This window comes from Phalacrocorax aristotelis, chromosome 13 (genome assembly GCF_949628215.1).
Source record: "Phalacrocorax aristotelis chromosome 13, bGulAri2.1, whole genome shotgun sequence".
NCBI lineage: Eukaryota > Metazoa > Chordata > Aves > Suliformes > Phalacrocoracidae > Phalacrocorax > Phalacrocorax aristotelis.
The window spans coordinates 5,979,352-5,996,007 of NC_134288.1; the positions used below are offsets into that span (position 1 = coordinate 5,979,352).

General features: G+C 42.8%; 1 long non-coding RNA gene across 2 annotated transcripts in view; it reads left to right on the forward strand.

Annotated features, from left to right (window-relative positions):
• LOC142064048 (uncharacterized) overlaps positions 1-16,656 on the forward strand; it is a 294,357-nt gene that overhangs the window by 212,205 nt on the left and 65,496 nt on the right. For both annotated transcript variants that reach the window (XR_012662963.1, XR_012662964.1), the window contains one exon: positions 6,360-6,490. This is a non-coding gene — a long non-coding RNA (uncharacterized LOC142064048). The remainder of the gene's footprint in view (positions 1-6,359; positions 6,491-16,656) is intronic.

A 16,656-nucleotide genomic window follows, 5' to 3' on the forward strand; every position in this document is an offset into this window, starting at 1 on the left:
AGCTAACTTTTCTTGCCAGGAACTAGGGAGTTCGAGTTCTTCAATTATTCATAGTTGCCCTGATACCATTTTCCACGTGCGCCTAGCAGAAATCCCATAAATTTAATGCGTGTTCCTTGGACTCCCAATGGCTGGAGCAATGTGGTAGTTCACACCCAAAACAAAAAGCTCTGATAGGAAGTGTTGGATTACAGCAGAATATTTCCAGGCCAGAACATTACTATGTTCAAGATAGCTGTTTTCCTGTCATTCCCAAGTGTGAAATATGAACCAATGACTGACTTCAGTCTTTCATGGAAACTGCAGAAAGTACCTAAAAGCTAGTGGCAAGAATGAACCTAATACAAAGGAGTTTGGAACCAGACCCACTCACATTATGATTTTTTTTTTTTTCCTCTTTTTTAAAGTATAGTATCACCAAACGTAAGTTAGCCTGGGCCCAAAACACTAAAATGCTTTAATCAAAGGAATTTGCATCACACCAGGGCAGAGATGAAGTCAGGACAATACTTGTATGCTGAATCATAATTTGTCTGGATTTCTTTTTATCTTAACCTAGCCATTGAATTTTCTTAAGATTGATTTTGAAATTATTTCAGTATGTCAATAATTACCCAACTATAATCCAAGGTTCATTTTACTTTAACTTTTGTCTAGGAATACGTGTATATGTACCTGTAGTATAGGTGCATTCATGCCTGTGCATTGGTGTGCACATAATTGCACGTGTTTGTGACCTCAGATTTGGAAGACCTGGGTGTTGTTCCTGATTGTCCTCCCGCTGTGTGGCTTGGCAAATGTTCTTGCCTTCTACCACCCCCTCTTGCACTTCTCTCCTGCTTATGGAGGCCGTAGCTTTTTGGGGAAAGCTTGCTCTGCTTTGCTTTTCCTGTGTAGTTCTATGGAGTATGCCAGGGCACCATGTTGATGGAGATGATGAGAAACTTTACAGAGTGTTCTGCTGGGGGCTTATGCTAATGATTAGCAAACACAATACTATTTGTAAGCAGTGGGGTTTAAAATAACATCTGTATGGTTTAAATTGATGTCTAAGCCTGCGCAGACTAAACACACAGAATCACAGAATGGCAGGGGTTGGAAAGGACTTCTGGAGATCATCTTGTCCAACCCCCATGCTTGAGCAGGCACCCCCAGAGCAGGGGGCACAGGACCACGTCCAGGCGGGGTGTGAATGTCTCCAGGGAAGGGACCCCACAGCCTCCCTGGGCAGCCTGTGCCCCTGCTCTGGCACCCGCACAGGGAAGGGTTTTTTTTTCTCATGTTGAGGTGGAACTCCCTGTGTTCCAACTTGTGCCCGTTGACCCTTGTCCTGTCATTGGGCACTATTGAAAAGAGCCTAGTCCCATCATCCTGACACCCACCCTTTACATATTTATAGGTATTGATAAAATCCCCCCTCAGTCCCTCAGTCTTCTCCAGGCTGAACAAACCCAGGTCTCTCAGTCTTTCCTCATATGGGAGATGCTCCAGCCCCTGATCATCTTTGTAGCTCTCCGCTGGACTTGCTCAAGCAGTTCCACATCCTTCTCAAGCTGAGGGGCCCAAAACTGGACACAGCACTCCAGATGCGGTCTCACTAGGGCAGAGTAGAGGGGGAGGATAACCTCTCTCAATCTGCTGGCCACACTCCTTTCTATGCACCTCAGGACACCGTTGGCCTTCTTGGCCCCAAGGGCACAGTGCTGGCTCATGGTCTACTACTTGTCCACCAGCACTCCCAGGGCCTTCTCAGCAGAGCTGCTTTCCAGGAGTTCAGCCCCAGCCTGTGCTGGTGCGGGGGGTTGTTCCTCCCCAGGGGCAGGACCTTGCACTTGCTCTTGCTGAATTCCATGAGGTTCCCCTGGGCCCAGCTCTCCAGCCTGGCCAGGTCTCGCTGGATGGCCGCACGGCCTGCTGGTGTACCAGCCACTCCTCCCAGCTTGGTGTCACCAGCGAACTTGCTGAGGTTACACTCTGTCCCTGCATCCAGGTCATTGATGAATATGTTGGAAAGGACTGGACCCAGCACAGACCCCTGGGGAACATTGTTAGGTACGGGCCTCCACCCAGATTGCTCCGTTGATCACAACCCTCTGAGCTCTGCTGTTGAGCCAGTTCTCTGTCCACCTCACTGCCCACTCATCCAACCCACACTTGCTTAGCTTGCCTGTGAGGATGCTATGGGAGACAGTCTCGAATGCCTTCCTGAAGTCAAGATAGAGAACATCCACTGCTTTCCCTTCATTGACCCAGCCAGTCATGCTATCGTAGAATGCTATCAGGTTGCTCAAGCATGATCTTCCTTGGTGAATCCATGCTGACTACTTCCGATAACCCTTTCCTCTACATGCCGGGAGATGACCTCCAGGATGAACTGCTCCATCACCTTTCCAGGGATGGAGGTGAGGCTGACTCGTCTATAGTTTCCCCAGGTCCTCCTTCTTGCTCTTTTTGAAGACTGGAGTGACATTTGCTTTCCTCCAGTCCTCGGGCACCTCTCCTGTTCTCCATGACTTTTCAAAGATGATGGAGAGTGGCTCAGCAAGAACAACTTCTGGGTCCCTCAGCACTTGTTGGTGCCCATGGCATCGGGGCCCATGGATTTGCGCGGATCCAGTTGCATAGGCGATCTCTGACCCAGTCTTTCTCAACCGATGGTAAGTCTTCCTTTGTCCCAATTTGCCCTCTCTTCTCTGGGGGCTGGGATGCCTGACGCCCAGCTTTAGCAGTAAAGACCGAGGCAAAGAAGGCATTCAGTAACTCCGCCTTCTCTGCGTCCTGCGTTACCAGGGCCCCTGCCTTGTTCAGCAGTGGGCCCGCTGTGTCCCCAGTCTTCCTTTTACTGCTGATGTATTTAAAGAAGCCCTTCTTGTCATCTTTGACATCCCTTGCCAGATTTAATTCCAAGTGGGCCTTGGCTTTCCTTGTCGCATCTCTGCACACCCTGACAGCATTCCTATATTCCTCCCAAGTGGTCAGTCCCTTTTTCCACATACTGTGAACCTCATTTTTCCATCTGAGTTTCTCTGAGAGCTCTTTGGAACATTACACACACTCTGTGTAATGTTCCTTAGGCCTTGCTTCTGACATCTCTTCCGCAATTTAAGCACCAAACGCCAAACTTTAGTTGCAAGAGGTGAATGGCCATAGGTGCTGTTCACCAAAGGTGCTTCGACCCTGGATATTGCACCCTCCTGTGTCCCCTTCTTTCCACCTTAGGCCTGCAGGACAGCCCAGCAGGCATTGCTGTCCATCACCCGGCCTAACAATGACAGGCAACTGTCTGCCCGCTTTGTACCACCTCAGCTCTATTGATGTCTCAGACAATAGATGGATACATTTGTCAAAATTCCCTGAAAATCTTTATTATTTGGAAAGTGCGCTTCTTTCCCTCAAGTCTGCGTGGCTATCGATGTCGGCTTGCCATGGTGCTGTTCGCCAGGGCGAGTACAGCCAAGAGGAAACAGGACGGCTTCCAAAGAGCTCAGCAGCTGCACCCTGTCAGCCTGTTGAAAAGCAATCTCCCTTAACAATGGACTAAAACATCAGCGCTACTGTATAGACATCACAGGCTCACCCTCACTGAGCCGTGTGTTTGTGTATCTCGTGGCTGCCACATACAGGACCTTACCCATCCATCAATATCATCACTTTTAAGGGGGGGGGGGTGGAAAAGCAGCAGAGACATTCCAAATGGTTTTACATGAAAAAGAAGTGGCAGACTTTGTGTTTGGCATGGTGTGCTGGAGGTTCCCATGCTGCGCAGCACCTCTCCCTGCGGATGGGCAGGGCGAGTTGCCTTTGGGGCATAATGCCTTTGATTAAAATTGGCTATTCTGAACCTCCTGCTGGCCCCAAGGCAGCTTGGTGAAATGTGACTGTGACAGCATGAGTGCAGAAGCCTGTCATTCCATTTCCAGCCTGTTTTAGTGTCGATGCAAGCCTTGCTAACAGTAGTTCTCCCAGTAAAACTTACAGTAAAATACCCTCTTGTCCTGGAACCTTTGCATTAATTAAATGAAAATAGATCAAGCAAAATCAAAGGTTTTCTTTTGATTAAACCGCAGTTTACATGGCAAATATCCTCTGTCTGTTTATAGAAAATGTTGTCTTCTGACTGATACCCCACTAACCAGCTGCAAGCACAGACTGTGCTGGAGCCCTAGAAACCAGACTGAATTCTCCCTGGGACATCCTGCCCCACATCACCGCTTCCCCTCCGTTACCTGCCTTCCTCTAGGCAAAGTTGAGGCAGGTTTAGCTGCAAAGTTGGGTCATATTGGGAATGTAAAATGAATATCTAATAACAGGGGAATTTAACAGAGCAGTTCCTAAAGGCTGAAAACAGATTTGTATCAGCACATTGATCAGTTGCTGGAGACTTGCAGAATCTTGTATTTCTAAACGTCCCTGTCTAGGTGAGCTCTATATGAAGATTTATTCCTGCTGAGTTTTACACCAATGTCTCTTTATTACTCCCATTTCCTCTCAAGAATATCTTTGGGTACCAGGAGTTTGAGGCCTGTGGCTCTGGCCCATCTGAAAACTGTAGCATTTGAGACATACTATCTAGGAATTTCAGACTTAAGGAGGGCAAAGAAGGTAGGCACGCAAATGGAGGTGAGAGAGGGAAATGGCACTTATCTGTTTTGATTTTGCTTGTGGAGCCCAGGGTCCATGAAGACAAAGATAAACCTAGAAGTAGAGGGTAATTAGAGATGTCAGCAAAATGAAAGGTGCAAATATCGGTGCAGACCCTTTAGAGCCCTTCAATTAATTTCTCTGTGTATAGAAGTACTGGAGAGGAAGCAGCAGACACAGCTAATAGTTCACTGCAAGTTATTATTTGCAAAGATCAGAGCATATTGTTGGAAAAGAGAGCATTTCAGAAGTCAAAAGAAAAATAGTATCTGCAGTGAAAGCAGGCAGAGCCCGTTGGACTTAGGTTAATTCTTGTCAGGAGTGAGGACTGAAAGAGCAGAAGAAAATACATGTCAGCCCTCAGATACAGAGAGAGAGTTGAGCTCCTCAGTGGATGGAGCGCTTGTTTCTAGCCTATGTTGATCTCAGAAGTTTGCTCCTTTGTTTGACTGTGGATCTGGCTGAAGCTTTATAAAGTTCTTCTTGTGCAAACCAGTTGAATCCAGCCTCAGACTAAATCAAAGTTCTTACAGGTATTTGAATCCCCCAGGATCTAATGAATCATTTGATATGAAATAGGAAAATAATCACATTTTCAGATTTTGTAAACACTTGGATTAGCACCCAAAATCACTTTGAAGCAGAATTACCCTGCCTGTCTCAAGGAGACTGGATATGTCACATGGTGCTAGAACACAGCCAAAGATGTACAGAAATCTTGAGGTATCGGGAAAAGGAAGGAGTGGGAATGCAAAACTACAGATTCTGTTGGATAGCCTTTGCTAATGTAATCTTACGTGCATATTGAAGGGTGAGGGCAAAACTGTTGCTTTTCCTTCCAGTTAAAGACAAAGACCATATTTTTCAGGCTCTTAAGGCTTCTCTCCGTGCTTGATGTGAGTGCAGACACCTGAACTTCCTGTAAGCTGAGACATGCAAGGCTGTGTGCTGGGTTAAATCACATTGCAGGAATGGCTATCTGCTTCACTGGGCTTTGTGGTAGGTTTGGGCTTCAACTCTGTGTTGCAGCTGGGCAAATACCTTCAAGCAGTGTCCTTTGAGCATCATCGCTCCTGCTGTGCAGTACCATCGCATTTCCCTCCCTGACTCAGCTGCTCAGCAGATCATAGTTCAGCTGCATCTGACATGTGGGGTGATAGAGCAGGAAAAAGATTATAATGCGGCTCTGTGAATTCATGAGATGGTGGTACCTCTGTGGAGAGCGATGGTCTCCAGATGTCATAGACAGCTTTGAAAATCTCAACCTCTGTGACGCTAGAATTTAGCTCATAAAATAATTTTCATTCAAGTCCCCCTCTCTGCCCCCCACTCTCCCCCTAAACCCCCCATGCTTAGTTTGCTGAAGCCTTGAACCAAGCTGTATGGAGCAGATTGTCATTTTGTGTTTGGGATGTGTAATGTAATGGGATCCTTAGTTCCCAGCGGCGTCGCTGGGGATAAGAAATAATTTCAGTAAGTAACATGCGCTTTCTAATATGATGGCTTTCATTGTGGATTGTAGTTAACTTGTTCTTTGTCTTTCTCATCAATACCCTTAACATTTCAGATTAATAATCTATTGTTCAGCTGATGTGTAAAACTTGCATAAGAAAGAAAAAAGGTCTGAAAGTTGACACAAAATTTTTACCATGAACTTCTTTGACCTTTGAAAAAGAGATTCATAACTTTTCTAAAAAATATTTTCCATTTTTACTCAGCTCACTTCCTGGTTATGCCTGGGAACAAGAAGCAGGAAGCACCGTAAATCTTGTGAAAAAGCTGGTTCTGGCAAGTTTCCTAGCCCAGCTTTGCTGATCATTGAGTTTTGGATCATTTGGATAAACTTCATGTAAGTAGTCAAGCTCATGTACTTCTCCAAGCCATTTGCAAACTCCAAATCCCATGAAACCAACTCATTGCTTAGTCTAGGCAGCCTGAACTCTGCCTTTTCCTGCCCAGCTTTCTTTCACATATAAAACACATTTTTAGGGCTGCTTTGTGTTTATGGATGAACTTGGTGCTAATGTGACTTTCAGTTTTACGGCCAAGTATAATATAAGTAGGCGTCGTGCAACCTTCCTTCACACTGCTTTGCTAATACATCCTAATCCTATCTGGTGACACCTTCTGCTCTTCAGAGGCTGAATTAATCCTGAGCAGAGTTCACTAGTTACGCAAAAACACCATAAAACTGCTGCATAGCTTTCTGAGGCTTAGCTTGAAGCTAACAAGTTGTTCCTCGCGTGACAGAGAAGAGCATCTTTGAACCCCAAAAAGGGAAGCAGCTCATGAAAAATGTCTTGGGAATAGATTTTTCAGCTTCATTCTGTTCTCATCTAATGGTGACACAAGGCTCTGTGATAAGCACAGTAAGGTAAGTTAGCGTGCCAGGCAACCCGGGAACACCTTGCTCAGGGCTGTGCGAACAGGTACACGCACAGTCAATATCCCCAGATGTCTGCTCGGTAATGCTAATAAGGTGCTAGTACTCTCTCAGGCATGAGGTCCGGTTTAGTCCGGGGAGAAGTATGGTATTTGGTGAGGGCAGTACAGCACTTGCTGACAAAAGGGTCTACAGCCTGTCACACCTTGACTTGTCGAGCACTAACACAGCCTGGGGGATCACAAAGCTGTCATTACAAAGCATTAGCATGAGAAAAGGAGCACTCCTCATGTTTTGGCATGTCACACCCAAGTGACAGGGAGCACAAATACAGTCAGGCACACAGAACAGTGCAAGTCAACGTCGGCTTTGACAATGTTGGGCACCAAGGCTGTCACTCCTTTGACACAGCCCCTCCTTCCCCCTACCCACGCTGCCATTCGCAACAGCAGCTCGCCCACCGCTTTTATTTCTGCACAATGTGTCAATAATTACTTGTCAGGCCTCTGCTTATAGACCTGGAATGGTGAATAAACGCTTATTATGCCTGAAAAATGTTGCAAGCTTTACCATAAATCTTGTGTTACAAATGCACACAATAGGGGCTATTGACACAGAGGCAAACACTCACATTAACATGTAAAGTCATGCTGCCGAGAATGGAGTTTGACAAACTAACTTGCAGCAAAGGAGTTTCTTGACCTTTTCTTTGCCTTCCTGGCAACTGGACTGGGCTTGTGTGTATTAAAAGCCCAGATGAATGGGAGATGAGAAGAGATACTAAACATCTTCCTGTTAGGGCTGCTAGAGTGCTGCTCTACATCTGAGAGCCCTTCAGAAATGGCATTATTGGATATCATCCTTCAGATATACAGAAGCTAAGCAAACCTTTAAAAAGCTCAAGTTGACCGTATTTGAATTCAGCAACCCGTAGGCTTCTGCCTGTGCCCGTTTACCCAGTAGAGGCCCTAACTGAAACGTTATTTTGGACCAGCAACTATTCATGGCTTGCCCCTGCAAATTACGCCTCTTCAACTGCTTTACCTCTTTGGGTTTCAGATTGCTTTTTGCTATGGATTGAAGGTTTGATTTTGATGTAGTGGAATAAATTGTACAGAAGGTATTTATGTCAAAGGTGCAGGCATCATAAACTGAGCTCAGAATAAGAATGTTTAAAAGAAACTCTATAGAAGTAATAATTAGGGCTTGAATTTGAATACCTAACTGAAGACTCAGAACTGACTTTTTTTTTAAGCACACAGTGATCTACCTTCTCTGTGGTATTAGGAGGGGCAGGTGAATCCCTCTACAGCATGGTTCTACCTCTAGGTAATCTGGATTACTCCCTTTAATATTTAGTTGGTTTCCATTGGTTTCATTTCAATGGTTTCTGATGGTTTTCCTTCTTTATCTATTTAATCTTTGAAATGTTCTTTTTTAGTTTATGCCTATTTTTCCCTGCATCAAGTGATTGAAGTTATCCCATGCTTGTTTAACCCTTTCATGTTTTCAATATTCTTTCCCCCGCAGCTGTTTTCTATCTTTTAATATCTCCGCCTACTTATTTTTTAATTTATTTTGGCAATGAAAGTTCAATTTCATTTTTATTAGCCAAGTTCCCATAAGCTTTCAGTCCTAGATATCCTATCTGGATCTAGTGATCCAGAATTTGTGTTTTTAAATACTAGAAAAGAATATTTTTAAAGAAATGCTGCTTAAACCACAATGTTATTAAGAAAATAAGAACACATTTCTTTTGGCTATAGCCTTAAAAAGACAACTTCTTGTAAGGAAACAAGCTTTTGTTTTGCTTTTAATAGGACCTGAAGTGTGGAATGTATTTAACCTAAACTCTTGAAGCAATCCAAAAACTCTTTGGCAAATAAAGTTTACATTTTATATGTAAACTACTGATTTACATGCATGCTGTGGTACATAGATGAATGTGTAAAGCTCTACGTACCAACCACAATAAAAACTGCACAAGAGTTTATATGCACGTACCTATCTATAGAGCGTTCCGTTTACCTCGTAAAGTCAGTCTGATGTTAAGATAGTCTCTGGAAGAAACACAAGGCCCAGATTCATCCCACCTGATTTGAGCTCTGGTTCCACAGTAGCTTAAACCTGCTCCCCGCTCCTTGCCTGCATACGCCCACACACCTGCACGCACGCAGCCCCGGACGCCCACGCGCCCCTCCTCCCGTGCGTCAGGTCAAGTGCTTGGCGAGTTGCTTCAGGGAGGTAAGCTGGCAGCAAACTATTGGCTCTTCTTGTATGATTCATTTTCTTTTGGTTTAGCTCCCTGAATTGGTTCACTGCAAATTCAGACAAGCACAAGGGAAGGGTCGTAAACACGGCAGGGGGAAGGAGGCAGCGAGTGAGGAGAGTTTCAGCTTTTGCAGAACCTTTAGGCACTAAATAACTCACCTCAGTTAGAAGCCCTAATTGGCCTTGTCCTTATCCTCCTACAGTCAGTAAGGGCAAAAAGCCACCATCAGAATGCTTTTCAGATGCTAGGTTTCCCCGAGATCTCTCTGCTGACAGTTATGCAGTCTGGTGGTGTTTGACACAATGCATTTTCATCGCTGTTACCTTGAAGAGACCATGTCGCCTTTGTTTTCTGTTACGCTGATCTCAGTTTGGGATGAGGGCACTGACTGCAAATGTGTTGTCACTGTAAGTGAGATTACTGGATTGCCCTGTTGCTGCTTAGCAGTGAACTAGGAAACTCACCTCTCGCTTTTGACTTTCCTCCTTCTTCCGTCTTGTGAGAGCATCTAAAAGTCTCAATAGCGCGCCCTGGGGCCATGCTGAGCTGACCTAAATTCTACCCAGAGCCCTGAACCTAATGAGTTCTAATGACTAGGCCTCTCTTACAACCTCGGGCTAAAGCACCCAGAGAGAAGTGTAGTGAGACCTGTATGTAGCTTTGATAAGATTACTTCTGTGAAATCTGCTTATATAGGAAAGTACTTGTGGTGGAGTTCCTAGTATTTCTTCCTCCATTTCTCTTTGGTGCCCTTCTCTTCTGGGAAAAGGTCTAAAAAGCTGAATTCCCAAATAGATGAATTGGGCTTTTTCTTTCTGAGCTCTGCAGAAACTCAGAAAGAAGAGAGCTGTTATAATAACTTGTAGCACAGAGAAGTTGGCTGTGCTTGAGAGCCCCTTTTTGCTTTAGAAAGAATAGACCTAGAAAGCCCATTCTATTTTCTAGGAAGAAAGTCTTTCTAAAACACTTACAAAGAATACTGTGTATGCCTAGTATTGTAATGTTTGTGGCTTTTTCCTTTAACCCAGTGCACAGGAGTCACTTTAGTGATCAAAACAGTGAATGGCGTATCAAAGCTAATAAATCCAGCCGTGGTACTTCATAACCTTGTTTATAGAGCATTATGCTAAATTAAAGCATGTCTGTGTTCCATGAATCCACACAAGTGATAGGTGTCTCACCCTCCTCTCTCTGTTAGTGAGTGTTTCAGACTGCTTAACTGCATTCCAGTAAGCCTCTTTGTTCTTTTTGTCCCCAACTTTATGGAAAACTGGCAAAATCTTAATAGCTGAATTCTTTATTCATAGATAGAGAGATACTGCATCCTTTCCCTCCATCGCAGAAGGAGCCCCAGAGTGGAGTATTGAAGCAGTTTAACTGAGTTTTGCTTTCAGTTTTAAGGACAAGGAGGGAACAGGGTTTCATTTAACTAATTGCAGGAGGATCTTTGAGAGGCAGAACTTAATCAGGAGCGCTGGCTCTTGGCCTGGAAGATAAAACTAAGCCCATCTCTTAAATAAATAGTCACATAGGTATTTCTCAAATACAAGTGGGCAGGAATTTAGTCTCACATGCAAAAGTTTCCAACTGAATGGCCTCCAATTCTTGGGCTCTGCAAATATTATATCCCTGCCAGGGGTATCAAGATGTTGACAATTTAAACTGGGAGGCTTTCAATCTCTACCTTATTTCCATGTGGCTACTTCCAAAGTTAATCCGGTACCACTAGGGAAATGAGAAGAAACAAAGAGCTAGTCACTTAGTTTTTACTTTTTTTTTTATTCTACAGTTTCTGACTTTTGAGTCGATTGCAGGTTTGTTTCAGGGCTGTGTTCTGTAACAGAAAACCTATGCTTATAGTTCTGCAAAGAGAGCCTAAGCCACAGTACTGACATCTGCTAACAGAGACGCGTGATGGGCAGAGATGGGCTGGTTTGTGATTTTTGGCCAACATGGTTATTCCAACAAGAGTCACTAGTGCAAGAGTAGTTGTACCGACAAAACTTCCAGATTGTAATTTTGTCACCGCTTATATGACATGACCTTTTCCGCCCAAAATAAACACAGTACAAAAAGCTAAACAGTTGCCTAATAGCCACTGTCTCCCATACAGACTCTTGAGATTTTCATGTGAATCTGTGTGTGGAGAACAGACACGGGACTAGTGCTGGTAAATCATCGTGTATAGTGGCGTGCTTTGTTTATGGCCCCATTAAAAGTCTTTTGAAACTATTATACTTCTGAGTTCAATCTTGGCATTCTCTCTTGAGGTCCCCCGGTATGCAGTTTGTAAAGGTCTCTGGGGAAACCTAGGAGCTAATCCTCTTCTTTGCATAACCTTAAAATTTAACAAAAGAGGGACAGCAGAAGGGAAAATTTGTCTCTGGAGATAATATGATCTAAGGTCTATATGCAGCTCTCAGAAAAATGCTCTGCTGGCATTGGTGTTCAAAATTTGTTTTTAAAATAGAACTTAAACATTTAGTCATTCGTCTTGACCTGGCTTCAGCTTTTCAAATCTCTGAAAAGTAAGGATTTTAAAAAGTGTATCATTTTTGCCTTAAAAATGACAACTACTGAAGTCAAGGTTTCCACTTTCAGGCTGTTGAGAGATGCTTTTGTTCTAGGTCATCTCAGCATAGCTATAAAATGTTGCCTTCTTATTAGACCTGACCTTCCAGTACTGAGGCTAATATTCCCTGATGGAAGATACTGAGATGGAACAAAATAAAGCTTATGGATAGAATCCCAATAACAAATTTTATCTGTGGAGAGACTGGTACTTCATTTTTGAAATACTGAAGTGAAATGCTTCATCAGGATACTGAATGGTGCGGAAGCAGTTTTTCTCTAAGACCTGTTAGTAGCTATTGAGGGCTCCTAGGCATAAAAGATACAAGGATGTGCGTTGGGTGAGGACAGTGATTTGGGGGCAGCTGGATTATCTAATGGTTGTCATGCGGTCTGGTTTCATTCACTCCAGAATTTTGATTTGCAGTGATTTGCTCGTCTCTTCTGCTACCCCAACCTCATGATGAGAGGTTGCCCCTTTTAAAATTTCAGATCCGTGTTAGAGTGGAGTTTATATATACCACCAAGATGAGGGCTTTGGTTGAGATACTTCGGAAGGTGCCCATTAACAATGCTGATCTCATGCCAGAGCATGCAAGTATCTCCCTATAAATTCAGGAAAATGCTTCAGGGTGTGAGGGTCAGGCGTCTGTTGTATTGACTTGGCCTTGTTTTCTGTATGCCCCCAGCGACTGATCAGGAGTTTCTGTATGAATTAAAGCAGATGATTGGTAAAGTGCAAGATGTAGAGGAAAAAACCCCCTCTGCTTATTTTTCGTAAGCATTGCCATGAGTCAGCGGCACATGACTGTGTCCTTCAAGGTTACATCTGCAGGAGAGGACAACAAGTAGAACAATCTGTCGGGCTGAGCGCAAGAGCACGTTTTCAGCAAATTCCCTGCCCTTATCTCGGGTTGTTTATGGCTCCTCTGGGAGGATTATGACCTTCTATCTCCTTTCCATAAAGGGTGGGTTTTGTTTTGAAAACATCCTTTTCTAAAGAACTGTCATAGCCAGTTGGAGTCAATTTTATAAACCTCCTCAAAATGTAGTACCAGCAGACTTCTGTTTTCTACTTATAAATGTGACAAATCCAATAACTGTGGAGTGCGTTAACCTCTCTGCTGCTGCAATTTTATGTATTTTGCTGTTTGTTTTCTGAATTTCTTTGTCTGAATTGGATCTAACCACTGAGAAACTGAAAACCTCAAGTTTAAGTGCAGACTGTTATAAACTACTGTTTTCCAGGCTGTTTTACTGACATACCATTGCTGCAGGGCAAACGTATGTGTGGTTACACCAGATTGTAGTTCTGTCCTTCTAACTGTTGAGGGAAAAATATATAGTTTTGACTGGTTTGTGCATACCAAATAAAGTTCCAATGATTTCTATTAGGAGTGGAAGCTATATTCTTTTTTTCGAGAAAGTTATGTGCCACTGCTATCTCTCTGCAAGACAATCTTTCCAACAGAATGCTTTTATCTCAGCCTCTTCCCATGCTGAGCTTCCATCTCTCTCTTTCAAGAATGCTCCTTAAATTTTCTTATAGCTTCTTAGACATTCTGGTGCTGGAATAGGACACAAACATCTCACTATAACACAGTTTCTTTCTTCCTTTCGTAAGACTGGCCTTCTGAGTCCTCTGACCTCTGAAATGCAACTTCCACCTGAAAGGCAACCTCCACTATTTGCTTTGACAAATTGGTCTGCGCTTTCCACTGTTTTCCAATGGGATGTGATTATCTTAAATGTCTTATCCATGGCCTTAGAGTTTATAATCATTTGGTGATGTGGGCTTGAATTTTTTCTGAGCAAAAAGGGTCTTCAGCCCGTGTCTCCTGACTCTTCTGCCTCTAGACTATTACATAAAAGCATGCTATTGCTGTTACTAATGTCTCCCTCCCGTGCCACATTTTTCATTGAACAGAGCTGTAGTTGTTGCTTTGCGCTAAAGACGATGCTCTTGGTACCTATTCAAGAATGCTTAGGGAACAATTGCTGTATAAGGCTCCTTTGGGTGCACTGGGACAGAGGCACCTAGTACCACATCCTGAACTACCTGGGTAAGATGAGCAGGTTGCAAAATGTAAGTGCGTAGACGTAACTTGTGTGCATTGTTCTTTCAGCTAAATGCCTAAATTCTAATGCAAGTGATATAAATAATGACTCTCCAACTTGTCATTCTTTCTTAGATAACCAGTTCAGTAGGTTGGAATACAAAAATAGATGTGATAGGTCCCAATTTTAGTGAGGCTTTTGACGGTGTCTTGTAAGTGAAGGAGGGAAAAGTGTTCAAGATTGAGTGACCATAAAATAGGTACGTGGTTGGTGGCAGGGGGGAGGGAACAGACATTAAATTAATGGTTAAAAAAGGTGTGATGTCAAACTTGGAGTGGCTTTGTAGCTGACTGCTTGGTTCGCATATGGTCAACATTGTTATTAGTATCCTGTGTTATGTGTTTAAAAGATGAAGTATGAGATTTGCAAAGAAGAGTGAGCTGGGAAGGGCTGCAGATGTCCTTTAGCATGATGCTGGAATTCAAAACTTTCTGATAAATAGAAGAAATATTTAAAACAAAGATGCTGAAATTCAGTGAAGCCAAATGCAAAGTGTCACGCTGAGGAGAAATGTATGATTACCTGGCAAGTCAGTGGAAGTGCAGAAAAGGATGTGGAATCTGTAAAAGTTTTCAGACTGAAGATAAGTCAAGTATGGTATGTGGAGGCAAAAAGACGTCTTATCCTGGTACATATTTGCCAGAGTACCATATGTGGAGCTTAGGAGGTGGTTACTTTTGCTGTATGTAAGAAGTTTTTACAAAGAAAACACTGACATTTTTCTCAGTGTCAGATAGAATAAGTAAAAAAGTAATTGGATTCAGTTACTGCAAAGTTGCAAGTTGATTTATGTAAGATATTAGGAAAAATTAAATGATGAAACTTATGAAGCACTGAAAGGTATATCCAAGGAGGCTTAGCACTTCCTTCACTGTATGTTTTTAGCAACAGATTAGATTGAAATCAATCAGGAGTGGTCTTGAAACATTTATCCAACTGTTGTGCAAGGGGAAGAACTTGCTGACCTTTTGAGTCTTCCTCTTCTATGAGAATCTGTCTCTAAAATCAATTCCTGCTATTTTGCCTACAATAAATTCACCTTCTAAAATTCTCATGTGCGTGAAGCTGTTTTTGTGACTGTTTTCCAATTTGTTTGTTCTTCTCTAAATGTTTTGTTTAATTTTCCCCTACACTTGTGGATGTATGTTGGCTTTAAGACATGCACAGAGCTGGAGGAGAATGATGTTTTCCTATATTGAAAATATTGAGAACTCTAGAACATTTTTTCTATTTATGAAGAAAGAAAACTTCCTCCCCCCCCAAAAAAAAAAAAAAAATTTGGGAAAGGCCGATGTAAAATATTCATTATGATATATTTGGCATCTTTTGATACCTGTCAGTAATAACACATACAGACATAGATATTGAGTTAAGAGGGAGGAGGAAATTGCTAATGTTATTAGAAGACTAGGTTCATGTCATTGGTTCTAAACTAACACAACAAAACTGCTAGTTAATGCAATGTTAATAAGTGCTTGGATGACAAATGTAAGTGTGAGAGTTGGGGTTTGAGCACACAGTTGGCATGTAGCAGCACAGAAAACCACTTCAGGCCGTGTTGCTCTTCGTGCCAGTGGCCATGCTTTTGATGTGGCTGCCACATGTGCACGGCCTTGCCAGGACTGAATTAGGCAAACATTTCATTAGAAAGAAAATTGTCAACCACTACTTTTACATGCTTCCAAGAACAAATCCTTCCCTGCACCCGACCCCCGCTCCCAATACTGTTATTCAGGAGGGAGCAAAGCTTTCTGAATAGAAATCTTATTTCTCAGTTGTGTGAATAACTAGAACTGGCCAGATACAGAATTTGTCACCTTGATGACAGCAGAACTGATAGCAAGGCAAGGCCTTCTTTTGACTCCAGTGATAGTTTTGGGTGCTCATTTTCTGGGATGATGGACAGGTGTCTTGGTGCCTTGATTAGCATTGTCAGACCTCAGGTTAGCTATAGAGATGACAGCAGGAAGAGAAAATAGATCAGTTAACAGAATTGTGTGAATCGTTGCTAGGTATCCATATTAGAATAACGCTTTCTCACTTCCCTAGCAGGATACATGACCTCATATGCTCACAGGAGACTATCTGTTGGATTTGTTCCATTTTGTGTAATTTTGAAATTCATGAAGTTGATTGGAAGGATTAATTATGTATAAGGCATGTGTCTGCATGTTCTTTTCATCTGTGAATGTTACCCTGCACGCAGTTATTAGGGGCCTGATTGGACTGAGCATTTTGACAAGAATTCAGTGACAAAAGGGGCCCATTATTCTTTGAAGTCATGGGCTAAGGAAGAGGAATGCAAGTAACATCAGTAATGACCTCATTTAACTTGTGACAGAGTACAAGATGGTCATGAAAGGTCATTGTAATATAACTGCATTTTACTCTATATGCTGCACTGCTCATGGTTCAGCCAGGCTGTATTGCAGTTTTAATGAATGCTGAAATTCTCTTATGTTCAAGTATAGGAAGGGTAGATGGAACAAGGCAATAAAAACTGGGAAGATCCTTCCCTCTCTCATACACTTAAAAGTGAATTAGCAAGGAGCTAGAAACAATGAAAAACCTTTTATCTACTGTGAGTTTTTAATGGAAAATTTAATTTTTTACTAAAGAAATGATCCTGTTAAGAGAAGAAAAAAACCCCAGTAGTTCCATAGGAAATGTT